Here is an 8,784-nt window from a genome sequence, read left to right on the forward strand (position 1 = left end):
GCAAACAAATAAAGAAACTTTCAGTATGAAGTATTTAAAAAAACGATAGGATTTACCATCACTAAACATTACATAAAATAAAAAACCCTAAGATTACTGAAAAACAAAAAACAAAACTAATATTACAGAAAATATAAAAAAATACCCTTACAGAAAATAAAACAACCCTAAGATTACTGAGAGTACAAAAATAACAAACAAAATTTTTCAATACAAGAAAAATGATTCCCATTCTAATACCCCCTTTTAAAAAAAAAAACCCCACACAAAAATAAACCCCCCCAAAGCTATAAATAAACTACCAATAGACTTTAAAAGGGCCTTTAGTAGGGCATTGTCCTAAGTTAACAGCTGTTTTGCAAATAAAATAAACAAATTACCCCATAACATGACAGCCTCCCCACCCCCCCAAACCCCCAAAATAAAAAAAAATAACAAAAAAAATAATCTACCCATTGCCCCGAAAAAGGCATTTGTATGGGTATTGCCCTTAAAAGGGCATTCAGCTCTTTTCAGCCCATTAAATTAAAAAAACAAAAACATCCCAAAAATAAAAACCTGACACTAACCCCAAAATATGTGATCACCATTGATGAAGATCGGCGAAACATCTTCATCCCAGTGGCGAAAGATCTTCATCCAGAAGGTTCCATTTTCTTCCATCGCAGGTCCATTTTCTATTTTCATCCTGGAGGATCGGAGGTGGAGCGGTCATTGGTGATGTCCATGTGACACAGAGGTCATCTTTAAGTGATCTCCTGCTGCACACTGAAGATTGAATGCAAGGTACCCCTTTAATATAGGGCTACCCTTGCATTCTTATTGGCTGACAAATTCAAATCAGCCAATAGAATGAAAGCTGCTTAAATTTTTGCCATCACTACATTTAAACAGAAATCAAGCCTTTTTTTTTATTTACCTATCAAAACCATATTTTTATTTTTAGTAGACAACCTATAGGGGTCCATTTATTAATGCGCAAGCAGACATGATCCGATATAGCGGATCATGTCCGCTGCACATCCATAAATGCCTACAGCATATGCTGTCGTCATTAATCATTGCACCAGCAGTTCTTGTGAACTGCTGGTGCAATACCGCCCCCTGCAGATTTGCGGCTAATCAATCATAGTAACATAGTAATTGAGGTTGAAAAAAAAGTGCATCAAGTTCAACCTATGCAAATCTAATATAATTACAAAAAAGTTTCAGTTGAGCTTAAATTAATCACATTAAAAAGGTGACCCATTTAACACAAATAATCATATAGCTGAATTCTGTTTCTAGCCAGAAATGTATCCAAACCATTTTTAAATGTATCTAAGTTATTGGCATTCACTACCACCTCAGGTAATAACACAGTTAATTACCACAATTGTATTGCTCTTTTCTAGAGAAAACAGACCCAGTTTGACTAAACTCTCATCATAGCTCAAATTCTCCATTCCCCTTATTAGCTTTGTAGCCCTTCTCTGAACATTTTCCAAGTCTGCAATGTCTTTTTTGAGATTGGTCCCCAGAACTGCACTTCATACTCAAGGTGAGTATTTGTTTGTTTAATACCCATAAATGCATATATGGCCCTTAAGGCTTTTTAAAATTATTTATCTAAGGCCTCCATGTGTTAGGAAGTCGGCCAACACTGTTATACACAACAGCTGATATTATTGTAAGTTGCAATTTATTAATATATCACAGACATAAGAGCAGTCCTAATAAGCACTACTGTCCCACTAAACCACACTCTAACTCAGCGTCCTCATGTATATGAGAATGACCTGGTTCTTCTAAAGTTGTAAAAAGATAAAGATGTTTTCACAGACTACTTCTAAAACACAATGTCCTTGCAAACCAGGTTCTTATATATTTCAAGTGATAATACAGTCCCCATAGACCGCAATGTAAAAGCACTTTTCAGTGGTGTTCTTTTTTTATAACACCCCACATGCTTTGTGCAGTTATATTTAAAAAAAAAAACTCCTAACGCATTTTGAAGCCTTATCTGGCTATAAGATAAATAATGACAAATGTGAGGCGATTGAGGTACACCTCCCTAACCATACAAAAAAGTTATTAGAACTAAATTTTAACTTCAAGTGGGCCACCCAAGCCATCAAATATCTTGGAGTTTTAATCCCATATAATCTAAGAGACTTGTACAAGCTTAACTACTCTCCCCTTTATAAACTTCTTCTTAAAGAAATGAAAACTTGGTGCATATATAAGATATCATTCTATGGAAAAATGGTGGTCAGTAAAATGGTAATTCTCCCAAAACTTTTATATTTGTTCAGATCGCTTCCCATCAATGTTCACTCAAAAGATGTAAAAGAATTTCAGAAACATGTTCTGGAATTTATATGGTCTAATAAAAAGGCTTGGATCAATAAACACACCCTTTTAAAACATAAAGAGCAAGGAGGCTTGGGAATACCTGATTTCCAGGTTTATTTCAACTCAGCCAGATTAGCGCAAACAACACAACTATTTAACCCTAAAACCAATTTAGCATGGGTCCATTTAGAAAGTGAAATGTTAAACCTCAACCCAATCTGTCAAATATTCTAGACAAATAAAAAAAGACAGACCAAGCTCGTGGATGAAATATGTATCACTGTCACATACTTTGGGTTTATGGGATAACTTCCAAAAAACACATGACCTGATTCCTAAGGGTTCGCCTCTGACGCCTCTGGTGGTATTCTCAAATAACTACAGAAGCCAAACTAGCGAAATCTGGGCTAATAAGGGTCTGTACCGGATAGCTGATACACTGCGAGGCACAGACGTCCTCTCATTCACACAGTATAATGACCTCATGACCTCTGCACCACAATCCTGGTTTCACTATTTTCAACTAAAGTCCAGAAACATTATGTGAAAAATTATGCAGTCACGACACTAGAGTTAAAGGAGCAATTTCTAGCCTATATAGATTCTTGGGCTCAAGGTGCTCACCAGTTAAGTTAAACTTCATTAAAAAGTGGGAGGAGGAAACCAACCTCTCTATAGATATCAAGGAGTGGTCTAACATAATTCAAAAAGGTTTGGCTTGCTCCATTAGTGCAAACCTGAAAGAAAACTATATAAAGGTGCTATATAGATGGTATTTACACCCAAGTAGAATTAAACATCCTAAGGCAAACACAAACACTAACAGTCCGAATCAATGCTACCGAGGCTGTCAGGTAGAAGGCACCTACACCCACATGTGGTGGGAGTGCCCAAAAAGTGCGATAGTATGGGCAACCACTTCTTAGTTATTAAGCAAAATATTTAACAAACAGATTGTACTAATCATGGAGCAAGCCCTCTTACACTTTCCTGTTCTGGGTTTATCAAGACTTTCCTTAAAACTAATAGGTATCATATGCACGGCAGTAAGAACAACTATAGCGAAATATTGGAAGTCTTCAATACCCCATTATGATGTTATACTTAATAAAGTCAAATTTTACCATCAAATGGCAAGCATTGCATCCTCCCTATTAGACAACAGAAATGAGTATCTAAAAATCTGGCAGGACTGGATAGTATGGGAGGACACAGTTAGAATACATTCCAGACGGAGTATTAGAAACCAGGATAGTTAGGATATGGTTAGAATAATAAACAGGCCTTACGAGTGTTCACCAAAACTCTTTACTCTTTCCCCTTTCTCTTTCTTTTTCGTCTCTCTCTACTTCTGGACTCCCTTGTCTCATTTCTCTCTCTACTATTATTTATTTCATTGTTAAATTGAAAAATCCAGGAGGTAACCACTGTCTTAAGTTATTGGACCACATTTGTTTGTGTTCTATGTAAAGTCAAGGTCCTTTTGTTGTTATTATTATTATTGATATTTTATCTGTACCATTGTGGAAACCCTCAATAAAAAATATTTCAATAATAAAAAAAAAAAGATGCTCATTCATTTTATTTGTGAAAAGGAACTATACTCTTTATTTTGTGGGAAAATGAGGAGATATTTTTAAAAATAACGAGAGGTCTGACCTTTGGTTAATCCACTACGCACAAAGTGCTACCGTGACCTTGCAGTAGCATTAATCATCCACTCATAATGGATGGTTATTTAATGTGCACACATTAAATCAGCGCTCCACTTGTAATCTAGTGTTTAATGTCCCTTTATGGTAGAGACTTTAAGATGATCCCACATGTTAGGTGTATGAGAGGTTGTGTGGGACAAGAACCTGGTTTGCAAGGACACTGTGACTTAGAAGTACAGTCTGTGAAAACTTCTGTGTGACTTTGAAATAACCAGGTTGAAAAAAAAACAGAAGTCCATCGAGTTCAACAAATAAAATTCTAATAGAATTACAAAAAAGCTCCAGTTGAGCTTAAATTAATCACAATAAAAAGGTGACCCATTTAAACACAAGCAATCAATGACAGTCACAGTGGTTACCTTATAAATGACAGTCACAGTGGTTACTTTATAAATGACAGTCACAGTGGTTACTTTATAAATGACAGTCACAGTGGTTACTGTTACTTTATAAATGACAATCACAGTGGTTACCTTATAAATGACAGTCACAGTGGTTACTTTATAAATGACAGTCACAGTGGTTACCTTATAAATGACAGTCACAGTGGTTACTTTATAAATGACAGTCACAGTGGTTACCTTATAAATGACAATCGCAGTGGTTACCTTATAAATGACAATCAGTTTGGTTACTTTATAAATGACAGTCACAGTGGGGTCTTTATAAATGACAGTCATAGTGGTTACCTTATAAATGACAATCACAGTGGTTACTTTATAAATGACAGTCACAGTGATTACCTTATAAATGACAGTCACAGCGGTTACTTTATAAATGACAGTCACAGTCAGTGTTCCCTCTAAGGCCAGTTTTGTGTGCAGCCCAGCAGTGAAACAGTTAATAAGGTAACAACACCCTGCAATTAGCAAACACTGCACAATGCAGATGGCAAGGTATGGTTCTCTTGTCAACTGTTTCACTGCTGGGCTGCACACAAAACTGTCCTTAGAGGGAACACTGGTCACAGTGGTTACCTTATAAATAACAGTCACAGTGGTTACCTTATAAATGACAGTCACAGTGGTTACCTTATAAATGACAGTCACAGTGGTTACTTTATAAATGACAGTCACAGTGGTTACTTTATCCATGACAGTCACAGTGGTTACTTTATAAATGACAGGCACAGTGATTACCTTATAAATGACAGTCACAGTGGTTACTTTATACATGACAATCACAGTGGTTACCTTATAAATGACAATCACAGTTGTTACCTTATAAATGACAGTCACAGTGATTACCTTATAAATGACAGTCACAGTGGTTACTTTATACATGACAATCACAGTGGTTACCTTATAAATGACAATCAGCATAAACCACTGTGAGTGAACATTAAAGGGTCAGTAAACCTTAAAAATAATGTTATATAATTCTGCACATAGTGCAGAATTATATAACATTACATTAGCCAAACTTTTTAAATCATAATATTGCCTTTTTATTTTGAAAAAATATTGCTGTTTTACAGACCCGCTCTCTGTACTCTGCTGAGCGGGTCTGTTGTTTTTACTGAGCGCATCGGGCCAGCTGTATAGTCACAGCCCGGCCCGACCGCGCCATTAGACACAGTGCAGCTCGCACCTGCTCTGTCTAACAGCGGGAGCGAGCTGCACTGTGTCTAATGGCGCGGTCGGGCCGGGCTGTGACTATACAGCTGGCCCGATGCGCTCAGACCCGCTTAGCAGAGTACAGAGAGCGGGTCTGTAAAACAGCGATATTTTTTCAAAATAAAAAGGCAATATTATGATTTAAAAAGTTTGGCTAATGTAATGTTATATAATTCTGCAGAATTATATAACATTATTTTTAAGGTTTACTGTCCCTTTAAGAACAAGAAAGCTGCAAAATGTTTCAGAATCTTTGTCTATAGGTTGTTTGTTACATTAAAGTTGATTAAAAAAAAAAAACTTTGAGTGGAGGTCACATGTTTCCTGTCTAGAGTGGAGCTCCAGTCTTTTGGTCTCCTATGCACTGATCTCCTCCTCTGTGTGATCAGACAGGGAGGGGGAGGAGCTGAGGCAGCAGGGCAGGCAGAGAGAGGGAAACAGGCACAGGAGAACTGGTGAAGAAGTGGTGAGTGCTGAAAATTCCGATTATCCTAGTATGTGAAGGTATAATCTAGATTTTATTAAAGACACAGAGACGAGTATTTTTTTTTTTTTTTTGCATTACTCTTTCCTTTACTACTCAATGCAGCCTTTTAAAGAACAAGATATATAAGATAACATAGCATTCACATAATAAGAACATAACATAGGCTTATTATAGTGAGAAAAAACAACCAATCAGTACAGAGCATACACTATAAACAGAGCACCCAATTAACATACTTCCTCTTTCTAATTGATGCTCAAAAGAAATAAAATATTGAACATTATAAGAAGACCAAAAAGTCCAAAACAACAGAGGATAAAGAACGCCAACTTCTTGAAGAAATGATGGACGACATTCCATGGGATGTTGAATTTGATAGAAGATAACGCAGGTGTCCAGGATTCAGTGAATGAAGGTTGAGATTTTTGAATTGACGGGAAGAATCCAGAGGCTGAGAAAGGATTGGATTCACATGGATACTGTTAAAAAATATATATAAGAGTTAATAACATAATAATAACGGTTATTAGGGTGGGGAAAAAACACCATTATCTATGTGAGGAGGGAAAATACTCGTCTCTGTGTCTTTAATAAAATCTAGATTATACCTTCACATACTAGGATAATCGGAATTTTATTACAAGACCAGAGACTCCTATTTTTATGCAAGTTTAAAGTAGTTAGGAGAATAAATTAAGCGAGGCATGTTGAATGGGTCTGAAATAAAATTGTTTGAAGATGGAATCTGAAGACCAGTCTGCAGCACTTAATATCTGTTGAAGAGGAGCCGCTTTTAAAAAGGCTTTCGAAGCAGCGGAACCTCTAACAGAATGAGCTGAGAAAGAAATGTTGATACCGGCTTCTTTCATGACCCATTTAACCCACCTAGCGATAGAGGTAGAGGTGATAGGAGCATAGGGGGGAACAAAAGAAATAAGCAGTTGATTATGGATAGGTTTCCTAAATGTTAGAGTTCTAGATTCGTAAGACTTTAAGCATTCGACCACACACAAAGAGGGTTCGGAAGACAGATAAGGGTAAAAGATGGAAGTGGATAAAGTTTTCGTTCTGCGAGAAAGGAAGAAGGTGACCCCTTCAGGGGAAAAACGTTTAGAATTCCAATCTAATGCTTTTACATCCGATACTCTTCTGAAAGAAATAAGGCAAAGAAGGGTAGCGAGTTTGGCGGAAAGTTGTTTTAGAGACAACAAGTTATTAGCTGGCCAAGATTTGAAAAGAGAAAAAACTAGGTCTACGTCCCAGAAAAATTCATGTTTGGGAACAGGAGGACGTTTTAATCTAATGGCTTTAAGGAGTCTACAGACTAGAGGGTGTTGACCTATAGGTGAATTATTGATAAGATGATGTCTGGCGGAGATAGCCGATCTATGGACATTAATTGATCTGTAAGCAAGGCCTGAGTCAAAGAGGTGAGACAGATAATTAATGATCTCAGTTAAATCCGCAGAAAAGGGATCCAAATCCCTTTGCAAGCACCAGCTAGACCATTTTGACCATGCGGCAAAATAACATCTGCGGGTACCTGGAGCCCACGAGTCTTGAATGAGGGATCTAGCTCTCTCCGAAAGGCCTCGGAGAGACCAGGGTCCCCTGAAATTGTCCAAGCTATCAGGAGTAGAGAGCCTTGGAGAATTAGACTGTGAAATTCGCCCTCTGGACTGACTAGTAGGTGAGGAAGTGGGGGAAGAAGGATTGGAAGACTGGTGGACATCTCCAAGAGGGAGGGGTACCAAGATTGGGTTGGCCAAAGGGGAGTCACTATAGTTAGGCATAGGAGATCCCTGCGGACTGTTGAAATTGTCCTCGGGATCATGGAGAAAGGAGGGAAGGCATAGGCTTTCTTGGGGGGCCATGGTTGAAGAAAAGCATCTATGGCCGCAGCTTCTGGATCTGGGCGCCAGCTGAAGTATGGGTAAATCTGGAAATTGGTCCTGGATGCAAAAAGATCCAGACAAAAGGGACCTCTGAGAGACTGGAGGATTAAAAACATTTTCTTGTCTAATTTCCAATCGCTCGAATCTGTCAGATGACGAGATCCCCAATCTGCAGCTGTATTTGATAAACCTGGAATGTATTCCGCTTTGATAGAAATATTCCTGTCTAAACAAAGGTGAATAAATTCCTTGGTAATATTGGACAAATTCCTCGATTTGGTGCCTCCTAAACGATTGAGATATCGAACTGCTGAAATGTTGTCCATGCGCAGGAGAATAGAAACTGGAGAAGAAAAATTGGCAAAACTTTTGACTGCAAACGAGCCAGCCAATAATTCCAAACAATTGATGTGGAAACGTTTCTCTTCCAGTGTCCATTTGCCACCGGTGATGGAAGGGCCGCAGCGTGCACCCCAGCCCGAAAGACTGGCATCGGATTCTATAATGAAATCCGGAGTTCTGCCAAAGATGGCTCTCCCATTCCAGGCTTCTAAATGAGAGAGCCACCAAGACAATTCTTCTTTGGCTTCTAGAGACAAAGGAATCAAATGAGAATAAGAAAAACCTTTTCTCAAATGAAGGATCTTTAGTCTCTGAAGTTCTCGATAGTGTAAGGGGGCAGGAAAAATAGCCTGAATAGAGGATGATAGTAACCCTACTATTCTGGCTATGGTTCT

The sequence above is a fragment of the Bombina bombina genome, chromosome 2 (genome assembly GCF_027579735.1).
Source record: "Bombina bombina isolate aBomBom1 chromosome 2, aBomBom1.pri, whole genome shotgun sequence".
NCBI lineage: Eukaryota > Metazoa > Chordata > Amphibia > Anura > Bombinatoridae > Bombina > Bombina bombina.